This window comes from Stomoxys calcitrans, chromosome 2 (assembly GCF_963082655.1).
Source record: "Stomoxys calcitrans chromosome 2, idStoCalc2.1, whole genome shotgun sequence".
In the NCBI taxonomy this organism is placed as follows: Eukaryota; Metazoa; Arthropoda; class Insecta; order Diptera; family Muscidae; genus Stomoxys; species Stomoxys calcitrans.
In genome coordinates, this window is record NC_081553.1 from 191,417,563 (window position 1) to 191,439,520 (window position 21,958).

At 38.5% G+C, this 21,958-nt stretch overlaps 1 protein-coding gene across 6 annotated transcripts in view; it reads left to right on the plus strand.

Annotated features, from left to right (window-relative positions):
- Nucleotides 1-21,958, plus strand: part of LOC106084784 (insulin-like receptor) — a 105,695-nt gene that overhangs the window by 21,071 nt on the left and 62,666 nt on the right. Inside the window, exon 1 of one of the 6 annotated variants that reach the window (XM_013248701.2) lies at nucleotides 16,267-17,456. The exons of the other annotated variants lie outside the window; for them this stretch is intronic. The gene's annotated coding sequence lies outside the window, so the exon portion shown is untranslated. Of the gene's footprint in view, nucleotides 1-16,266; nucleotides 17,457-21,958 lie in introns of those variants that run through there. 6 annotated transcript variants of the gene reach the window in all.

The window sequence follows — 21,958 nt, forward strand, 5'->3', positions numbered from 1 at the left end:
AAAAACAGTTCATTATATTTTCAGTCACGTGTGAACTAAAATTTTTTTCATGTTCCAGTACGAGCAATCCCAAGTTTGAAAATCTTTTCGATTTAATTTTGGTCCGGCTTGCCATTACCTATTAACTTCGCTGGTCAGTTATGACAGTTATGATTTTTTAAGAGCTATAGGAAAGTTTTCAAAAGAAAAATGCATGAAATCTTTATTTGAATCGATAGTAGGGTCTACATAATTTAATGTTTGAAGATTATTTTATGAAAATGTTGACCGTGACTGCGCTTCAAATGGTTTATCTGCTTAGTCCAGTTTTTGCATACTCTTTCCAACATTTCGGCCGGTATTTCACGAATGCGTCAATTGTAGCGGGACTGTCTGTGTGGACATGAACTTTAGCATAGCCACACAAAAAATAGTCTACAATCATTAAAACGCACGAGTTAGGTGCTTATTTGTTAACCGACTCGCTCGAAATTTGGCAGTTAGTATTTTCTTTTGACTCTCAAAATTACTGGTGAATTTTATAGAAATAGGTTCAGATTTAGATATAGCTGTCATATATGTTAAGCGTCCGATTTTCACTTCCAGAGCCACTGCAATCCCATTTATTGACCAATGTTGCCAAAATTTTGCACAACAATTTCCTCCATGACTGCCACATTATCTACAGAGTTTGGTCGAAATCGCTTTAGATTAAGATATAGCTTCCATATATATGTTTGTCAGATTTTGAGAAATTTTGCAATAAAGTGCTCATTTTTTAATCGATTCTATCGAAATTTGGCAGGAAGGATTTTATCTTGACTCTCGACATTACTGGTAAATTTCATAGAAATCGGTCCAGTTTTAGATATAGCTGTCATATATATTGGGTTGCCCAAAAAGTAATTGCGGATTTTTTAAAAGAAAGTAAATGCATTTTTAATAAAACTTAGAATGAACTTTAATCACGAGTTAGGCGTTGCATTTCCCAAGCCGTCTGGCTTTATGCGCCTAACTGATACGGATACTTAGTGTACAAACGATACCAGATTTGATCTGACATCTTTTATCCAAGGGACCGAGCATTAAAAGTAGGCTTTTATAAGAAAACGGTTACTTAACCCTTACCCAAGGAAAAAGAACTAAAGGAAACCTTAACGAAAGGATAGAGTACTTAAAGTGACATAACCTAAGGAAAGTATACTACAGGTTATTAAAAGTACGCTTACCCAAGACATAGGGTACTTAAGGTACCCTTACCCAAGACAAAGGTTACTTTACGTACCTCACCCAAGACAAAGCTTACTTAACGTACCCTTACCCAAGTGAAATTTAACTAAAAGTACCCTTACCCAAGTGAAATTATACTAAAAGTACCCTTACCCAAATGAGGGCACCAGAAGTACTCTTACGTAAGGGAAAGACTACTGAAACTACCATTATCCCAAGGAGAGGGTAATAAAAGGACGTCTACACAAGGAAAAGGCTAATAAAAGTTCCCTTACTCAAAAGAAAGGGTATTAAAATTACTCTTACCTAAGGGAAAGGATACTAAAATTCCCTTGGGTAAGGGTAATAAAAATACTCTTACCCAAGGAAAATGAACTTAAAATACACTTTCAAAGCAAAAATGTACTAAAAGGACCCTTATTCAAGAGTAAGGTTAGAAAAAATACTCTCATTTAAAGGAAAATTTAACAAAAGTACCTTTACCAAAAGGAAAATGTACCAAAAGTATCGTTACTGAAGGTAAAGGATACTACCATATGCTTATTCAATGAAAATGTTACTAAAATTACCTTTACTCAAGCGAAAGGGCAATAAAAGTACTCTAACCCAAGGAAAAGGGCATTAAAAGCATCAAAATCCAAGAAAATCAACTTAAAGTACATTTATACAAGGAAAAGGGTACTAAAAGAACCCTTATTCAAAGTAAAGGAAGCATCCTTATTCAAGGGAAAATTTAGTAAAAGTACCCTATCCCAAGGGAAAAATTACCCTTACCCAAGGAAAAGCGCACTTAAAGTGCCCTAACCCACGAAAAGTGAAATTAAAGTACACTTACCCAACACCATCAGTAAGGCTTCTCAGTGCGCTTTTGAATGTGATTCTTCCAATTAAGATTACTGTCCAAGTATTTGAACTTGTCAGATATCGAAATCGTTCTTTTGAAGAAACGTGGTGCGTCAAATTTGCCCACCTTCGTCATTCACGTGAACAAGTAGATTTCTTCTCTGAGTTAACATTGAGGCCCCTAAGTCTAGCCCATTCGTAGGCCATCTGCAAGAGCCTCTAGAGCTTTCTGCATAGCTGATTGGGAACCTTTCCACCCAGAAGTTTTATAACAACGTCTGCATAGCAGACGGGTTCAAATCCCTCTTAATTCAGCATCCGTAATAGGTTATTTATGCTGGTCACCAATAGTAGTGGCGATAAAATTCCACCCTGTGGCATGCCTTGTGCCACTTTCTCCCTTATATTAGCATATGGTTTATCCAGGACCCGATTCACACGGTACTAGCCTAAGGATTAGATCAGTGTGTCGGTCCGCACAATGTTAAAAGGCCCCTCAATGTCAATGCATACCGCCATTGTGTACTTCTTGTCATCGAAGCATTCTTCTATTTTATGCAAAACCTCGTACAGGGCAGTCTCCACGGACCTTCCCTTGACATAGGCATGTTGTTTGTGTTTGAGCAGTTCACTGGATGTCCTACTCTTCATCATGGTATCGACAATACACTCCTTGGTTTTGAGTACAAAGAACGTAAGGCTTATAGGTCTGTAGGCCTTTGGTGTCGCATAACTTGCTTGCCGGGCTTGGGAATAAATACCACCCTTGTCCTCTGCCAGCCTTTCGGAATATATGCAAGTCCTAGGCATGTCGTGAAAATAGTGGCCATATGGGGCGCCAGATAGTCGTCCTCCTTCTGTAGTAACGCCGGAAATATTCCATCAGGTCCGGGTGACCTAAATGATCGGAAGCTCCTCAAGGCTCCTTTACCTATAAATCCGTAATGATAAGCCTTAGATCAACCTCATTATACCAAGAATCCGGTGTCTCCGTGACTCCCATCGTATCCTAGGGAAAAAGCGTTTTTTATCAAAAGTCCGAACCTGTCCTCCGTTGTCTTTGCTCTCACTCCCATATCGACGCTATCGACCAGTTCGCAGAAAAGCTTCCGTGTGTAGTATACATTCTAGTAAACTCTTGCTTTACGACGTGCTCCGTTGTAAAGTCTGCGGACCTCTTTCTCAATTTTGGGAATCTTCCCGGTCATCCAGGGTTTTCTTGGACTGATTCACTTTCCCGAAGAGGTCAACTATCTTCGAAAGACTTGACTATTACAGTCGTAATCCTGTTGACATTGTCGTCAATGTCTTCTATGCTTGGGCAATCTAAATTATCTTGCTCAATTCTTCCGAATTTTATCCAATTGATTTTCAACTTATTACGGAAGCTTAACGGATCCGGCGTATGTAGCGGTGGTCTGAGAAGTAGCGCTCCTTGAATAACCTCCAATCCTGATCCTCATCGATCAGATTTTCGAACATATTGTCACATATAAAGCCTCCTCGGTAATCCTTTTAAAGAAGGTAGCGTGGTCCTTTTAAAGAAGGTAGCGTGAATTCTGTCAGGGCTTGGCGCGCTTATTAATGTTGGTTCTACCCCACGAAATGTGGCGAGAGTTCGCATGGTATCCGACGTTGACAACTCTGGGGAAAATATATAATTATAATTTTTACGCCTCAGAAGTTTGGTGTAAGGTTTTGGTAAGGATAGTACACCAGTTTTAGAGAACAGATATCCGACCCATTGGCATACGGATGAAGTGTGAGGCAGCCACAGGGCTATGAGACTGAAGGTGATGGGAGAATGGATAAAGGATAGGAACAGACCACATCATCGCGGTATAATCGAGGCGACGATGGAAAACCCCGCATAGATAAGAAAAGCTTTCCGATCAGATACCTGAGCTAGCACTTGAGGTCGTGTGCGAGACACTGCTGCCAGAGGCACAATCTCGGATTGACAGAACTCTGGTATTGCCATCTGGAAGATCATGCTATACAGATGACACAAAGCTAGAGGACAGAGTTGACCGGGGGGTCTACATTGAGAACCCAGGGACTGAGAATGGTTTGCGACTGCATGACCGTAATATAATCCAGAGATCTGGGTGATGACGGAATGCGTGAAATGGTTGTTGTAGCAGTGTGTTGTATACTGAGGCGGCAGCCCTTGCCGAAGCTCATTTTTGGCTCAATGGATACGTAAAAAAGAAGTATTGTCGATTTTGGAGTGAAGATCACCTCATGCATACAAAAAACGTCACAGTCTGGTGTGGTTTATGGGCTGGTGGCATCATTGGACCGTACTTCTTCAAGGATGATGCGAATCGTAACGTAACTGAGATGATATCCAATTTTGTTTGGCAAAAATCCAAGAGCTTGACTTGCACGACGTGGTTTCAACAAGACGGTGCCACATGACATACAGCACGCGTAACCATGAACTTATTGAGAGGCGAGTTCGGTGAACATTTGTTGGAAAGAGTATGCCAAATTTTGGACTCAGTGGATGGGCAATTTAGGGCGCAGTCACGGTCAACATTTGCATAAAATAATCTTCAATCATTACATTTTATGGATCGTACTAAAGATTTCATGTATTTTTATGAATTTTTATGTGCTTTTTTTTTTTTTTTTTGAAAAACTTACCTACAGCTTTTAAACAGTCTTCCTTTACTACTACTTAACAACACGTTTTTATTACATACCTCTCCATGGCATTTTTCACATAGCTAACTACTGATGTCACATTGGTGACAGCAGCTTGCGTCTTTATTTTAAATAATCATTTACCACCACCTGTTGTTGTTGCACAGACCATTATGGCTTTGATACGTTTTTTAACTTGTTCGAATGTTTGTTGGTTATTTTTCATACACTTGGCTGAGTGAGGTACATTGACTTTTCATATTAGAACAACTCGACCAATAAAATACTCGTGCTCTTATCATTACAGTCAAAAGATATTATCACATGTTGTCTATTGCCTTTTTCGGAACACGGCAAAATAGAAAAAAAAACTTGTTGTATCATTCTCAATAAATTCAGCCATAAATTGGGCATACCAATTATACGGTTCCGCATGAAATGGGCACTGAGGTTTTTTTTTTTTGTTTTAAAATCTATGAAATATTAATATGACAGTAAGTGTGTTTGGCATTTAATATAAAAATAATTGATCGTAACTATTGCAAAGATTTTATTACTTCAAAATCCTGGAATTACATTGTTGTAGTTGTAGCAGTTTATTATTTTCTATCTTTCATTTGCTCGGTTCCATTGAATATCCAGATCCAGGTTGGGTCCAGAGGGATCTGCTTCTGACTGGAGTGCGTTTAACAGGTGACGTGCGTAGTGCGGTCCCAGGTCACAAACGGGACTCACATCCTGCTATTTAGCATCAATTCTTGCCGGTGAAGTTAAATTTCTTCAGATGCAATGAGAGGCAGTCATTCTTCAAGGACCACATTCACCGTAACTGCTACCGTGTCTTCATGAATGTTGTATCATCAACCGGAAACTCTCGCTCTAGATCATGTAGATCCACCTTAGGCTTTTTGGCAGTGGATAACTATCCTATAAGATATTGCTTGGACCGCATATCTTCACACGGGTGGGATCTTCACACGGGTGGGATCTGGTCCATGTGGAAACTGAGGAGACAGCCCGCCGTAGTTCGAAAACCGGCATTTTGACAGACCTGAATATTATTCCAGTGCGTGTCACATAGCAGACGAGATCTTACTGGCCCTGCATAATTTACCACAGACCGGTCAATTGCCTTGTATGTGCTCACCAAGGTTTCTTTGCCAACGCCCTAGGGCTGCCGGCAAGCGACTTGAGAACCTTGGTTCTACTTTGACTTTATCGCAAATTGCTGCGCCATTCGAGGAGAATGTGTAGGAGCTGTCATATGTGACTCCAAGTATTTTGGAGCACTTGATGGTCGGAATCGTGTCTCCTTCGAAAGCTCATTATTTACCTCATGCGTATTTGTTGTGAACAATGTGGTTGAAGATTTGGTGGCAGATATCTTCATAACTATTGTCGCAAATAAGCGGCAAGTTCGTTGAGGTAAACGTTTAACCTATCGCAGGTGTCAACAATGGGTGGGGGCCTAATGCCATGATCGTACAATCGTCCACATTTGATAAGATCTCTATACACAGACAAAAAAAATAAAAATCGGTTTCAATCAAGAAATTAATTGATCCAACTATTTTTTAATTGAAACTACTTTAATAACGAAAATAATGATATCAATCACCGTTTTTGATAAATTTATTAAAGTACAAAAATTGCATATTCAATTAAAATAATGATTGAAATTTGCCATTAATTTTTTTATTGGATCAATTAAAAAAATTATTGCAATTTTTTTAATTTTCAATTCATTTTTTTATTGATCCAATTAAAAAGTGATAGAAATTTTTTTGAAAATTTCATTTAATTTCTACGTTTGATACTCAGATGTGTACCTGCAACATGACCTTGAGGTGCGTTGTTTGGGCAAAGCTCCATAGCCACCCGTATAAGAAAAATGCTCTGCAGGGGTTCTCCAAAAAATGTCGGTTGTCGGGTAGGGATGTCCCATAGATTTGTTGTTGTTGTAGCATGGAGGACTCCATGGGGATAATCCGACACATAAAACCGGCTGCCATGGTATTGCTATGGATTTGTCGAAATGTGGGATGTATGGGTCTTTGAAATCTTCTGCCCTTTATATTGTAGGGGACAAAATGGCTTTGAATTGAATTTACTTAAGCCTCATACTAGAAAATTTTTTAAGATTCGATTAAAAAACTGATTGAATTAATTAAATTTTTAACTGAAATTAAAAAAATGTTTAATCACGATGGTGATTGAAACATTTCCAGATTCATTTAAAAAATTAATTAAATCAATTAATTTTTTAAAGGAAAATGGCAAAAATGATTGAATTAATTAAATTTTTAGCTGAAATTAAAAAATGTTTAATCACGATGGTGATTGAAACATTTCCAGATTCATTTAAAAAATTAATTAAATCAATTGATTTTTTAATGGAAAATGGCAAAAATTTCAATCACGACTGTAATCAAAAAAAAAAAATGCATTTTCTATTACAAAATTATTGGATCAATTAATTCTTAAATTGAAAACGATTTTATTTTCAATTAAATTTTTAATTGAAAACCATTTTTTTTCCGAATTTTTTCTCTGTGTTCCGTCTGTATGGTGTAGAATGGAGGTTAAACATTACCGGAGAAATCACCCCGCCTAGGGGAACTCCCTGATTCACTCTATGGTTCCTCGAGTACTTATCCATAAATTCAACAAATAACTGGCTACCCCACAGATAATTCGCGACCCACCATTTCAGTGTCCCCTGTGGTCATATGGAAAAAGATGGCCCTTCCAAATTTGGTAAGCAGGTAAGCAGTAGGTTATTGATCCAAAAATACCTTCTAATGAGGTGAAATATGTCGATTTATTAAAAAAAAAATATTCTGGCGAGAAGTGTGCCCGCCATAGTGGCCTCCCGAGACCTATCTGCTGACCAAATTTGGAAGGTCCATGTGGTCATGGTGGTCACATTTATCTCCAAAAACAAATTTTTTTAATAAATGGCCATATTCGATCTCGTTACGATAGAGCATCTTGGGACCTGTCGGCACTTTAAAAAAAAGTGATTTTTCATAAAGAAAATTAGTTTGTAATATTGCTTGTAGGGGGCATTTGCTGGTTTTTGTCTCGACTAGTTATATTTGAATTTATTTTCACTTACATCGGCAGGAGTAGTCACTTAAGCGTCTTAGCTACTGGTGAGAGAAGGGAGATCGGTTTTTACGACTCCCCCTCCTAGGGTCCTTTCCAGGCTTCAGTAGCGAGATAACCCATCTTTCAGACATCGGGTACTATTAGAGTGGGTACTATTAGTCTGAGGACAGTTGTTAGGTACTCGACTCCAGGTAAATCTCAGTGTAGAGATTCCGTCGGGTCCCAACGCCTTGGATACTCTATGGGAAGTCCGGCATTGTGTTAGGAAGGACACAGAGTTCGTAATTGCTTGCCCAAGAGAAAATCTAACTGCAAATTCTCTCCCAGTGCGGTGGCGATGCATAGAATAGACCTCCTTTTAAATTTCTTCCGAAGATGCTCAATAAATTAACGTTTAAACAACATGGCGCATCTCTTCGGGCCAGTCACAGTTACGTTTCCAAAAGTAAATGCGGAACTGTCATCGCTTCTACCGGGGTTCCGGAGGGACTTAACAGTAGACCACAGCTTGCCTAAACTGATTTCTAAGCCACAAATTAAGCTGTTCGTTCACTACCCTGTTTATTTCAAGATTCAGCTCGCTGATACTGGGGTTAGTAGGGTCCGTGCAAAGAATCTCAGCACGCTTGTCTGTGAGTACCGCTGTCTGCGCTTGGAAATTGGGCAGCACTTGTGGCATTCGACAGGCTGGTAAAAAGCAAGCGGCTAATGCGTCAAGATGTCTCGGAATCCGACCCAGTCGGTCTTGTTTTAATTAATTAACGTTGGGCCTTTAAGGTTATGATGAGTATTATAGGGAGGTGGTCTGCTCCCAATGAAATGACTGCTTGTCAGGATACGCCACTCAGAAGATCGGGGGATGGAATAGTGGGGCATCCTCCTTCAGCGTGTAAAACGTGGAGCCTTCAATATGCTCTGCTAAAGCTATGCCTTGCCATGAAAAATGATACCCAGTAAAGTGTTCTAGAACCAGGTGAATATGGCCAAACAGTAGGCCACTAATGTGAGGCCTGTAAACTTGACCATTAATTGGGTCACAACAACCAACCGGTGGTATGTACACGAAGGCCAATCCCCCATCTCCGCTCCTTAAGCGAGTCTTATATAGCACATTGCATCCGTGACAACTGAAGCGCTGTCACCAATATGTTCTTCCGACACATAAAATCTACTATCTCGTCGATCTTGCCTCGGAGACCATTGTAATTCATTTGCAAGAAAGATACTGGGGAGCTGCTGTAGCGTCAATTGCCACATGGGAGAGACCTGAAGGTTGTATAGTTCGACAACGAGGACGCCGAAGGCGACGATGACGACACTTGAGTCCCACTGCTATTTGTGTTTGCGCAGCACCTTGCAGCATATTCAGTGCAACTATACTCCCGTAGTGACATAAGGCCAGAGCAAGATCGGAAATGCACCCATTCCATATACCGCTTGCACCTCATCGACCAATGATGGAGGCGGTTTTGGCAAACCGAACAAAACCTGGATCTGGGTCCAATCCCAGCACTGACAAGAAGTGTGCGGAGAAAGCTCTCCGGGATATGCATCTCTCATGACGAAAAAAGGACAAAAACGTACTCTGAGGCAGCCCTTGCATATGAAGGACTCCATCGGGTATAACCGGTACGTACAACCAACTACAATGGAATTGGTATATTGTATTGTGCTCTGGTGGACAGCACCAAAAAAAACATCCAACTACTATTTTATACTCAAGCAGTTCAAAAGGAGGATTAGTGTATGAATCGCCACCTTACTGAGGGCGAAATCGCACTTAGACAAAGTGTTGCATAGTATGCATAAGGTTTAAGGAATTTTCTTTCTTTTCCTTCTTAACACAATTAACGACTTCCCATAGAGTTTCTATTAAAAAAGTTCTCCTCTACTATATCCTGATAGAGGTATGTATGTGCATCTCCAGTAATATATCTCTGGTAATACAAGTTATGTAATCTTCTGTACGCAAGGTACCAGAGTAGACTATAACTGTTTTTTGTATGTCTAGTAGTTTAAAAACTTCTACACAAAGAGATGTCGCACAGCAGCATGCTATTTGGACTCGACGATCAAATGGAGGCCTTTTATCATTGAGCTTAAACTTGAATCGATATGTGAGAAGTTTGCCTCTGTTTCTTAGGGAAGTGTGTAAGTGAAAATTTACATTATCAGTAGTTTACCTAATCGCTATAGTGCGAAGGTCATTGCAAATAAAGAAAAAGGGGAGTGGCTAAGTCAGACGATTAACATAACTATCTTTGGAGAAAGCCAGCGCACCAATATTTCTTGAGAACTCAGCTATCAATTCAAAATCCAAAAACTTCTCACCTCAAATATCGCAGTTCTCTCATAATGATAAACAATCATACATGGCTTTTCCTGCCATATGATAGTAAAATCAATCATAACAGCTATGTCGTTGCCATATTAAGCTGTTATTGCTGTATGCAATGTAGGTAGTCCCATAGATGGCGCTGAAGAAATCATTCATAATCCTTGGAGTTTAATCTCATCCCCCACCACAAGGCGAAGCCATCGATTTGATCTGTCAAAACTGTAGACCTCCGTGAAGGAAGGACAACATTGAAAGCAAAAATAGACTTTAATGACCAAAATAAACACGTAGCACTTCAGCTGTTGTTCACATTCTGACAGTTGAATAATGATTAATTGATATGTATGTAACTAATTTCATTTCATGATTAATATGCGTTGTTGTTTATTTGTTTTGTTTCGCTCATTGGGGGGTTTTTGCTTGCGTGTATCTATTGTGGGCGTGTCAAAACACAAAAATCAGAAATGGAGATAATCCGGTACCTATGCACAGCCAGTGCCATAGAATAAACTAAAAGCGACAACGACGCACAAACACTAACATAGGTACATACATACATACTACTTGTAGATGGAAATGCATATAATTGCATGGATGGACTTCAAGCACCCACTCACCTCGACAACAATATTTCCAGGAACATTCTTGAGATATAATCAACAATGTTGCTCCATTACATTTGCACTTGTTGTTATTCGCAATTGTTGTTTTTAATATGAAAATACATTTGGTGTTTTTTGCTTTCTTATTTGTAGGTGGTGGCAGGTTTTGTTGTAGTTGGGGGCCAGAGGTGTACCCAGAAGTAAGAGGCTTTTTTTTCATAATTTTTCCTGTTGTTTTTGTTTTGTACCTTGGGGGAAATGCGTCATTGATTACGCACGTACGGCGCAAATACAACTCTCAAAGCCGACAATCAATTCTAGGAACAGCGGGACGAAGAGAAACCGCAAAACGAGTACCATGATAAAATATTAAACTTATGTTGTTGTTGTCTTTGTCGTCGTCGTAGTCGTAGTCTTCGTCGTCGCTTGTTTTTGTTTTGCAAAACAACAACGACTACGACTACTTCGACGGCCAAAGTACTACGTTCGAATATACAACCGACCGATGTACATATCTATGTATGTATGTATGTATCCACATCCATATAAACATATATAGGTGTTGTTATTGTGCGGCAAATAAGTCCAGTCATTTTATAATATTTTTTGTTTTTGTTTTTACGCTCACTGAATGATTTGCTGGCGGCTCTAGAGTTTTGCGCAGCATTCACAGCATGCACCGGCCACCGATGCCTCCTCACCCTTGCTATACCAACCAACCTGATTCGTATGAATTGCCGGCAACAACATTTCCAAATATTGCCAACTCTGAAGATTAAATTAAATCCCGTAAGGGATATATTAAAAATCCCCAATGACAGAACAACTGAAATGAAAATGTGCGTATGTAGTATAAAGGACAGCCGACACCAATCGACATAGAGTGACTGGGCGTAAACAAAAAGTGGAAAGGCTGCATTGAACATTATAATTATCAAAGTATGTCCATTTAAAAACGCTGACAACTGACACCTTGAATGACAAAAAAAAAAACTTAAAAAGACGTAAAAAACCCGTTTCGCTTCCTTCTATTAGCACCAAGGTTCACCAATAGAAGGTTACGTCACTTGTCGAAAACAAAAAGTGAAAAGGTCCCATGAACATTGTGTATGTCAAAAAGTGCCGATTTATAATGCCACAATAAAGAGAAAGCCTAAACAAAGAATGAATGAAGAATCCGTATAGACCCAAAAACGGCTGAACCGATTTTCAGATGGCAGAGTTTGAGAAAATATGGTACTACATTTTTTGTTATCCGAAAAGGAGGGGGGGTCTTCCCCTTAACACTATTTTCAAAAACGCCAAACCTCGGAGATGGCTGTACATATTTAAACGAAATTTTGTATACCACCTTATAGTACCCCAAAAACATGAAATTGGTATAAAATGTTGGGGTCAAATATCCTGGGGGACGCTCCTTCCCAAAACCCACCCGGCTTACCGATTGGGATAATATGGGTATCAAATGAAAGGTATTTAAGATTAGACTGCGAACTTGGCATAAAAAAGGTAACCTATGATTCGGGGGTATCCCCATCCCCAAAAACACCACCCAAGAGGACACTTTTTCCGCTTTGGGCAATATGGGTATCAAATAAAACACTCCAGCAAGACATACATATCGATAGGGCCAATATGGGAGTCAAAGAAAGGTTTTTGGGAGTTAAATACGAATATGGTATTAAAAATTGTACCCAATCACTTAGGGGGCCGCTCAAGGTCCAAATCGCCGCAAAACTAGTTCCCAAAATCAAAAGTGGACCGATCGGGACAATATGAGACTCATATAAATGGTTTTTGGGAGTAGAATACGAATATGGTGTCAAAAATTGAATCCAAGTACCTACGCCGCCGCCCCAAAAGTACCGCCCAAAATAAAAAGTGGACCGATCGAGACGATGTATGACTCCAATGAAATGTATTCAGGAGTAGAGTATTAATATGATATTAAAAATTGGATTAAAGTATCTAGGGAGCCGTCCAAGCCCACAACCGCCCAAAATCAAAGTAGACCGATCGAAATAATATGAGACTCAAATGAAAGGTATTCGGGAGTAGAATACGAATATGGTGTCAAAAACTGAATTCAAGCACCTAGGGTGCCGACCCAAGCCCAAAACTGCACCAAGAGTACGGCCCAAAATCAAAAGTGGGCCGATCGGGACAATATGGGACTCAAATGAAAGGTATTCGGGAGTACAATACGAATATGATGTCAAAAACTCAATCCAAGTACCAAGGGTACCGACTCAAGACCAAAACCGCACCAAAAGCACCGCCCAAAATCAAAAGTGGACCGATCGGGACAATATGGGACACCAATGAAAGGTTTTCAAGAGTAGAGTACGAATATGAGTATGGAATATTGAAAATTGTTTGTAATTACCAAGGGGGCCGTCCCCTCAAAACCGTCCCACGTAGGCATTTTAGACGGTCATCACAATATGGGATTCAAATAAGAGGTATTCGGGTGTAGATAATGAATATGACATTAAAAATGACGTTCAAGTGATAGGAGGTTGCCTTCCCCTCATAACATCTCCCAAAATGTGAACATTTGTCAATAATGGCTATATGGGGTTCAATAACTTTTTGGGCAACCCAATAGATTAGTTAACTCCCCATCCTATAGAATATTTAATAGGTTCGCATTACTTTACCCACTTGCCTTTTCGTAAGCTATAACTGACTTACAGTAATTGTCCTATATACACACTTATAGCCTACCCAATTTATAAATTTGTTTATATTAAAAAAAAATTCAACACTTCACATCTTGAGTAGCAATTGATGTAGTAAATGTTTTTCCGCAAATTGGCAACATTGTTCAAAATAACATCGTCGTCTTCGTTGCCGCCTTGTGCGGTGTTGTTGTTGTTGATAGATTCTAAATGTGTTTTTGTTATTCTCGTTTTACTCACTACACACTATTGTTTGTTTTTCTTGTACAGTTTTTCAGCATTCCTCTTTACATCGTCATTTGTTTTTTTATTATTTGGTATTTGCCTTTGAAGGCATTTTCGTTATTTGGGGGGATTGCTCTCATAAGCTGTGGAGCAGACAAATATCCGTATCTCTCAGTCGTAGTCGCAGCCGCAGCAGCTGCGGTGAAAGGAATGATGTAAAATGGCTTCTCATTAAGGGACTGACTTTACGGAACCAGCAGCTCTGTCGTTAACTTTGTTGTTCCTTGATTTCTCTCTTCCCAAGGAGAGGCCAGGCCTTGTGATAAATTAAAAATACAAAAAACGTAAAGTTAACTGAACAGGAGGTTGTCGACTGAATGATGTAGGAAGAGCCAGAGAGTGAGAGAGTAAACGGTTATGTTAAAAAACGGAAACAACAATAAAAATAAATGCGGCATCTTTGGCAGTGTTTTACTGACGTTGACTGCGGTTTTGGCTACCAATGCAGCAACAGCATAGACTGAAAATCTTTTTCTTGTTTATGGGGTATACATTTGTTGTTGCACGTATGTACGTACATACATACAAACGTCCCCATGTAGAATAAATATGTGTGGATTGTGGCTCTATGCGTTTATAATGCGTGTGAAATACTTTTTTAATTGCATGGGCGATTGGTATGATTAGGAGTGGTCGGCGGTTGGTTGGTTATTGACAGTTGTTTGTTTTCTTATTGTTGTTGTCAAATGATAAGAACCGCAATGCCATCATAAATAATTATCTATTTTCGTTCAAACTAGTGACGATTGATGGCCAACGACAATTTTACGTCATGTCATGATGACAATTACGAGGTCTTTGCCTATATTCATATGAATGTAGGCAACACTTTGTTTATTTTTATAGTGGTGGTGCAGTTGTGTTATCACCTCTACCCGAAGAATGCGGTTTTGGTATACGACACAGCAGCGTCGTCGCCGCCTGCCCAGCCAGTCTAAAAAAGTTCATTCATAGACTGGTTGCGCGCTGAAACCAGCCAGTCAGTCAGTTAGTTAGTTAGTTAGTCAGTCGTTGAGTGAATGAGTGCATGGGAAATTTCATCTCAATTTTTCGGACTCTTTCTGCATCACACACTAAAAGAGCTGTGCTTGTTTTTTGTGTGGGCTTGTGACCGTAATTCATATATCCCCACCACAACGAGGCAAACGAATATCCATCCATACAACCAACCATTCATTCTCGCATTCCGAGATCTTTATCAATAACAGCAGACATACAAACGGTATTTCTATATATGTATATACATACATATGTACATATATTGTTTGTAGTTCCGCCCTTAATTGTTGTCATCGTGCAGCAATCGCCGCCGCATGCTTGTTCCTTATTTGACTGTATGAAATGATGTAGGCAGGCGACATGTTATATGTTGTTAAATTATTTTCTACTCTCATCGATTCTCTTTCCCTCTCTTTCCTTGAGGCAGTCAATGCAATGAGAGAACACATCACTCACAAATAGTGATAAATTACGCAAAATTTTTCTCTCTCTACTGTTCTCACGCATGCTTTATAAAACCATTTGTTTTGAGACATATTTTCTTCGCCTACCTATTTGTATTCGGCAAAAATTAACAGATAAAAACAAAATCGACAAAATGTAGCAAAAAGAACATGAAAGAAAAACAACAATGGCTCACAGTGTTTTGAAAAAAAAAACAGGGGAAAAGTGCATATGGCATATGCAAGCAAAGAATGCATTTGTTGACAAAGCAAAGGGAAGTGGAATTAAAGATAAAAAGCAATTATTGCCGTCTGAAGAGTATTTCAATGCTTTATTTATTCAGGACGACAAATGTCGTTTGCCTAAGTCAAGTTTTTCCCTTCTCCTGTATATTAACAAAAAATCGAGTTAAGCCTTATATTTGTACCTAATGACTGTCACAAGAATATTTTTGTGAACAAAAATTAACGGTAAAATCGAGACTTAAATCCACCTCTTTCATCAACATTTCATTACAAAACTGACCGGAAATACTTCTCTCATACCAATGAGTGGTGCTATAAGTTAATAAGCGCCTCGATCTTCTGCGCTTCATCTCCAATATCTGACATCTGTTTTCAAGATGTCTTTCTCCACTTGATCTTTCCATTGCAGTTTGGTCTTGCCCCTTTGGGTATACCACAGTATTTGCCTGCAAAAGACTTCTTCGCTGCAGATTATTCATTCTGACATAGTATCCTGCTTTAGATCGTACTTTTCTGGCCACGCTTAGACGGTGCGAATCTACTATCTACTCTCACTAGGACTATTTTGAGTCCCTTGTGATATTACAGCACCGATAAACCAGGCCTCCAGTGGGAATCCAACCCTGCTATCGGCCGCACAATCTGCTGCGTTTGCAAATTTTTGACGTCCAGCTTCCGTTCTGTGTCAGATCGAATCTATGTTCGCTCCTCCGATCAATCGTGCATCTAACACTCTGGATGAATCTATTCCATCTATTACAACAAGATCAATTTGGTTCCAAAAAATATTTGAAATTTCTTTATTTTTGACAATGTTCTTAATTTTTTTGCTCAAGATACTGTGCAATGATTTGTCTTCTTTGGTACACGTTTTTAATGTTATTTTTGAAGCTGTTTTACGCTTGGTTTGTCGGCTTGTCTGCATGTGTGATGGCTCTCTAAGTGTTCGAATGTGTATTGGCGTATCTGAATGTTTGTGTGTTAGTATGTGTCTGCGTACAGATTGTGTGTCTGTGCGCCATATTTTTTGTTGGGTATTACGCTTTTTGCATATTTTCGGGGTCAACGTCATCTTGAGGGTTGTTTTCGTATTATTTGTACGAGAGCAAGACACTGCCGCCGACACCGAAGAGAGTACTGAGTTCTTTCATCAATTGACAGATGGATGGCGATGAAAAGAAGTGGTGGTGTGGTACTAATAGTAGTAGTAGTAGTAATCGGTCGTCGTGTTGTGTAGTCAACGCCGGTATCTTCTCTTTTGTGGACGTCGTTTGTCGTCGTCTCCGCGTTATCGCTGTGGTTTGTTTTGATTTTGTATTTTGGACAATAATAATAACAAAAATATAAAAAATACACCAAGCTGCCGTTCCCACCCCGCGCAATTTTTCAAAAATTCTGCTTCATTTTGCCAATGAGCAGCACAACGACAACAAAGTAACCGATACAATAAAAAAAAACAAACCAAATAGAAAAACCAAATGTGAAGCCTCCGCCGACGCCGTGACCGCGCCGATTTATATCGATATGTGTGTGATGATGTGCGTATGTCCGTCCATCCACTCGTATTGACTTCGACTTCTGATTACGCGAACACGATGATGATGTGTTGTTGTGCTTTGGCGTGAATCTAATTGGAAATGAAAACAATCACAGAGTATGTGCGTGGATGGGAATAACAAGAACTTGTTTATATTAGTTCGTTTAGTTTCATTGTGATATGATTTGTATTTCTTTTCTTGCTCTTCGTTTATTTTTTGCCTTTTTTGCGCATAAGAATTCATAACATTAATAGAAAAAACAAAAACAGATAAAAAAAATTCACACAAAAGAATTTGTTTAGAACGAAAAACAAAACAAGATTTAATGACCTTTAACCGGAGGAATTTCATACATATTTGTCGCGTTTTTTTACGATGGTGATGAGCTGAACTGGAAATATAGAAAGGTAGTAGTAGTAGGTACCCCCACCTATTTTTTTGGAATATGGGAAATTTGATAAAAAAAAACACAGACCATTTTGTGATTTCTTCATCATCATTTACATAAATGGGTAAGTTTGATCTAATTAGTCATTTGCTAAATTGAGAAAGCTTGTCAATGTTTTGCGGCAAAAAATAAAAACAACTTGCACATGGAAATAAATCACAAAATGTCAAGAATTGTTAAGATACACTAATGACCACAGTTGTGCGTGCTGTTGAAATGTTCAATTTTTTCGCGTAACGGAATAGTTTGTACGCTACGTCACATGAACTAATCTATCTATTAAGGGACGAAACGATATCCATCAAACAAACATTTGTGCAAAAGTTGGCCACTCATGATAACGAATTGATTAAAGAAATCTTTGAATTGCAAGAACATACATCTTGGGCTGATTCTGTTTATCTATCCCCTGTTGCCATCATAAATGAAGCCACCGACAATGGATCAATCCGCAATAACACACCAATTTTTTTCCAAACAACAACATCAGGCTCTCATAGAGGATGAGGATGTATATATATATTTACATATTAATTTATTAAATCATAGGAATTTATTATTATTACAATTTTACTCACCCTGCAATATATTCTAATAGCAAAACGAAAATGTGATATATCTTGCCTTATATATGTATTTGAACGTTCGATAGTTCATACACACGATCTGTGATACTTTACTACATTTATTATTTGGTTAAACCATTCCGATCTGTTCGATATAGTGATTAACAGACTTATTGTTATTTCGTTTTAGATGTTTTTTTAATTGTAAGATTATTTATTATTTAACAGACAATCAAGCTCTGTTAGAGACAGTGAGGACCGGGAGCAAGTCTTCTATTTACAAAATTCATTTGTTATGATTTTTCATTCATATACACAACTTCATGTTAAGCAAGTAGCAAATAAGACAAATAATCGTGTATTAGAACCAAACAACAATAGTTCTTAGTATATTATATTGTTATCGATAAGTACATTCCAGTATTCCAATGTAATCGAAAAAGAAAAGACTCAATAAATACTACTACTACTACAAACAAGCGTGCAGTTCAAGTCAAGGTAGATTTATATAAGGTAGAATGAGTTAACCAATAGCAAAAATCTATGCCCCAATTCAAGATTCATTAAATGAGGTTGCGGAAAGCGATCAGTGAATATATCATTTTAAATTGTTAAAGTAATCGCCATATTGGGTAGATTACGTTACCCGCCCAAATCGCCTTGAATCGCAAAGCACTCATTGTTATGTGAGAAGTTTGCCCCAGTTCCTTAATAGAATATTCATGGACAAATTTGCAATTTGCATTACCAGCCTCTTAGACTTGGAGTAGGTTAGGCTAGTTTAGGCCTGCTTGAATTGGCATACCGGCAAAAGCCGGGCCATGACATAGGAAATGCTATCTTAGGGTGCGAACGGAGATCGCTGATGCCGAGCGAAGCCGAGTTGAGCTTATTGGCGCTTATTTTCATTTGTATATGCCATAGTGAGTGCGAGAATCGGCGCTGATCGGCGTTAAAATTCTGTATATTCCAACTGTTTTATCTTTATGTATTTACTGTCTGGTTCACTAACTTTGTATCACTGAAAGTGAGAGATTTTCGTTCGCCCTTGTATTAAAACCAGATGATTTCATAAAGAAAAAACAGCTGTTGGAATGAGTGACTTGGCTCACTTGAGTAAAAAACGTTAGTGAACCAGGCAGTCAATCTTTTTGTTCATTTGTGTTTATAAAATTTATGTACCCAGCTAACAAAATTTTCCGATTTCGATCCGACAAACGGATGAATCATCTCATATCGGATCCGATATCTTACTGACATCGTAACTAAAAACGTGAGAAGAGTTTGTCATGTTGTCGGAACGACACTTCTGAGGAAAATCTGATATATTAGCCGTCATATCGTACCGATATCAGAGCCGAATTGGGACCGAATTCGTAAACTATTTCGAACCGACTTCTTAACGAATGTCTTACAAAATGCGGACGATTTTGCTGACGAATCGGTCCGATTTTGGATCGATTTCTTGGCGAATATCGTACAACTGATTAAACAAAACAAAAATTCCAAGGCATCAGTAAACGGCACCACACGCAATTTCAATATATATATATATATATTCCCTTTCCCCCCCCCCACCTCTTGTGTACATTTCACACACGTGGTAACGAAATGTTGTATGCAAAAATAAAAATGAACCTAACAAACATTCCTCCGACACGCCGTAGAGAAATCGTTAAGATTTCGTTCTTAAACGTCGGAACAGAAAAAATGAATTCCCTTTTTTACTTGTTTAACCCAAAGGAAAACGCTATGAAGTTTATTAAAAATCAGATCAAGACAAAGCTCCCTTATATACATCGCTCGATTTACACATATGCGGTTTTTCAACCAACTTGCAGAATTTCGAAGAATTTAGGTATGTAGCTCCCATAAAAAAATTCCATTCGACGGACGGACTTTGTTGTTATAAACCGAAACTTCAATTTTGATGTTAGTCCCATGGTTTCTTGGAAAAGTTTTTGTAGAATTTGTTGTAGAATCTTATTTTGATAACCGCCTTGTCGATTAAAAAATTGACCCACCTTAGTGTACCTTCACATTTTGTAGGGATGATGTCCATAACGGTTGGTGTATGAAATCAACAACGCCTGTTCATGATAGTAGACACCATTGGTGCATAAGTTTGCAAGGCTTTTTATCGGTGTAGGACTAAAATAAGGTAGAGTACAAATAACATTTTAATATACGTCACCACGTGCCTCCACAAAAAAAATCTTGATAAGTTCGGCCGGGCCCAAAGGCACCGTAGGGTAAAGGTCTATAAGAGGAAAGTGAGAATCTGATGTCGAAAACGGACATGTAGGCCTTTAGGAACAAAATAGGGCTGTTAAAGGTCGTTGATGTAGAGTACAAAGTTTGCACTCAAGATTGGGGTGGAGTTCACATAACAAATACCAGTGGGTTCTAAAAATGGCAGAAAACAAATTTACAAAAAAAAAAAAATCATTTAATGTGGATTTGAGATAGAAATGCAGTTTTTATGGGCTTCAGACCCTTAATCGGCAAAAGGGTATATATGCCAGCTACAACTAAATAAATTCTAATCTGAACCATGTTTGAGTCGAATGTCGGGAGGCTTAAATTAAACCACTGTTTCAAATTTCAGCAAAATCGGAGAATAAATACGCTTTTTATGGTTTTTAGACCCTAAAGCTGAAGATCGGTCTCTATGGCAGCTATACCTAAATATAGCCCGATCTGGACCATATTCGGGACAGATGTTCGGTCTTAATACAACTCACTGTTTCAAATTTCAGCGAAGTCGGGTAATAAATGCGCCTGTTATAGGACTAAGACTCAAAATCGGCTGATCGATCTATTTGGCAGCTATATTCAAATATGTTCCGATCTGGACCATTTTTCGTTCGTATGTCGTCGGGCCTAAAAAAGCTCACTATGCCGAATTTCAGCGAATTCGGGTAATAAATGCACCTGTAATAGGCTGTAGACCCTAAATCGCCAGATCGGTCCATATGGCAGCTATATCCAAATATAGTACGATGTGGCCCATTCAAGAACTTGGCCTTCATATAGAATAAATATGCAAATTTTCAACTCAATATCTCAATTTTTAAAGAGTGTAGCGTGATGACATCTGACGGAAAACCGGACAGACACAGGAACATTGTTAAATGGCCTTAGAAGTTTACGACGAACCCAAATATATGTACTTTGTAGTGTCGGCAATGGCTATTTCGATGTGTTGCAAACGGAATGACTAAAGGAAAATACCTCTTATCCTATGGTGGTGGGTATAAAAAACATGAATTGCCCATTTTAATACACTCACGATGTCATTGAACCCCTGTTGTCATTGTAGGTAGTTTGACGGTGAAAATCCTGAATAAAAATATGAAGCATTATGCATACTAACGAACTAATCTTCAGGGAAGCCTGCCAAGCAGGTTTCCTATAATGGCGTGTTTACAAATATTCCAAGATCAACTGGCAATCGGTAATATATCGATATACATATTGCAATCGATAACAATACAATTAAAAATTGTTGACGTTCGTCATCAAAAACATAAACAATGTTGTATTGAAATATTTGTGACCTGTATTAGTTTTTCTCTACGATTTAGTTTTTTAAACCTATGCCAAAGACCAAGTGTCTTAAGTCAGTATTGGTTAAAAGTCGTCATTTGGGTGCGAAAAAAAGTATTGCATTGACGCAAAAACGTCATGACTCAAAGTATGAATTTTCATTCAACGTTCTTCACTGGCTCTGGTTTGACGTCAAAACTGGTGTGGTGGTGTGGAGAAATGGGCAAAACGTTTTTTTAATTAAAGCGTTTAATTTGCAATAGACGCTATGTCGTGACAGTATAGTCATATGGAACTAAAGCTTCTTATAAGTACTAAGAAAAATTTCTATAAACTGACTTTAGTTTTGAAACGATTTGCTGTAATTTTATCCAGCCCTATTTTTGAAGGGTTAAGTTTAAGTTTAAGCTGAAGTTTGCCATTGATAATGATGGAATTGACGTTAAAATGT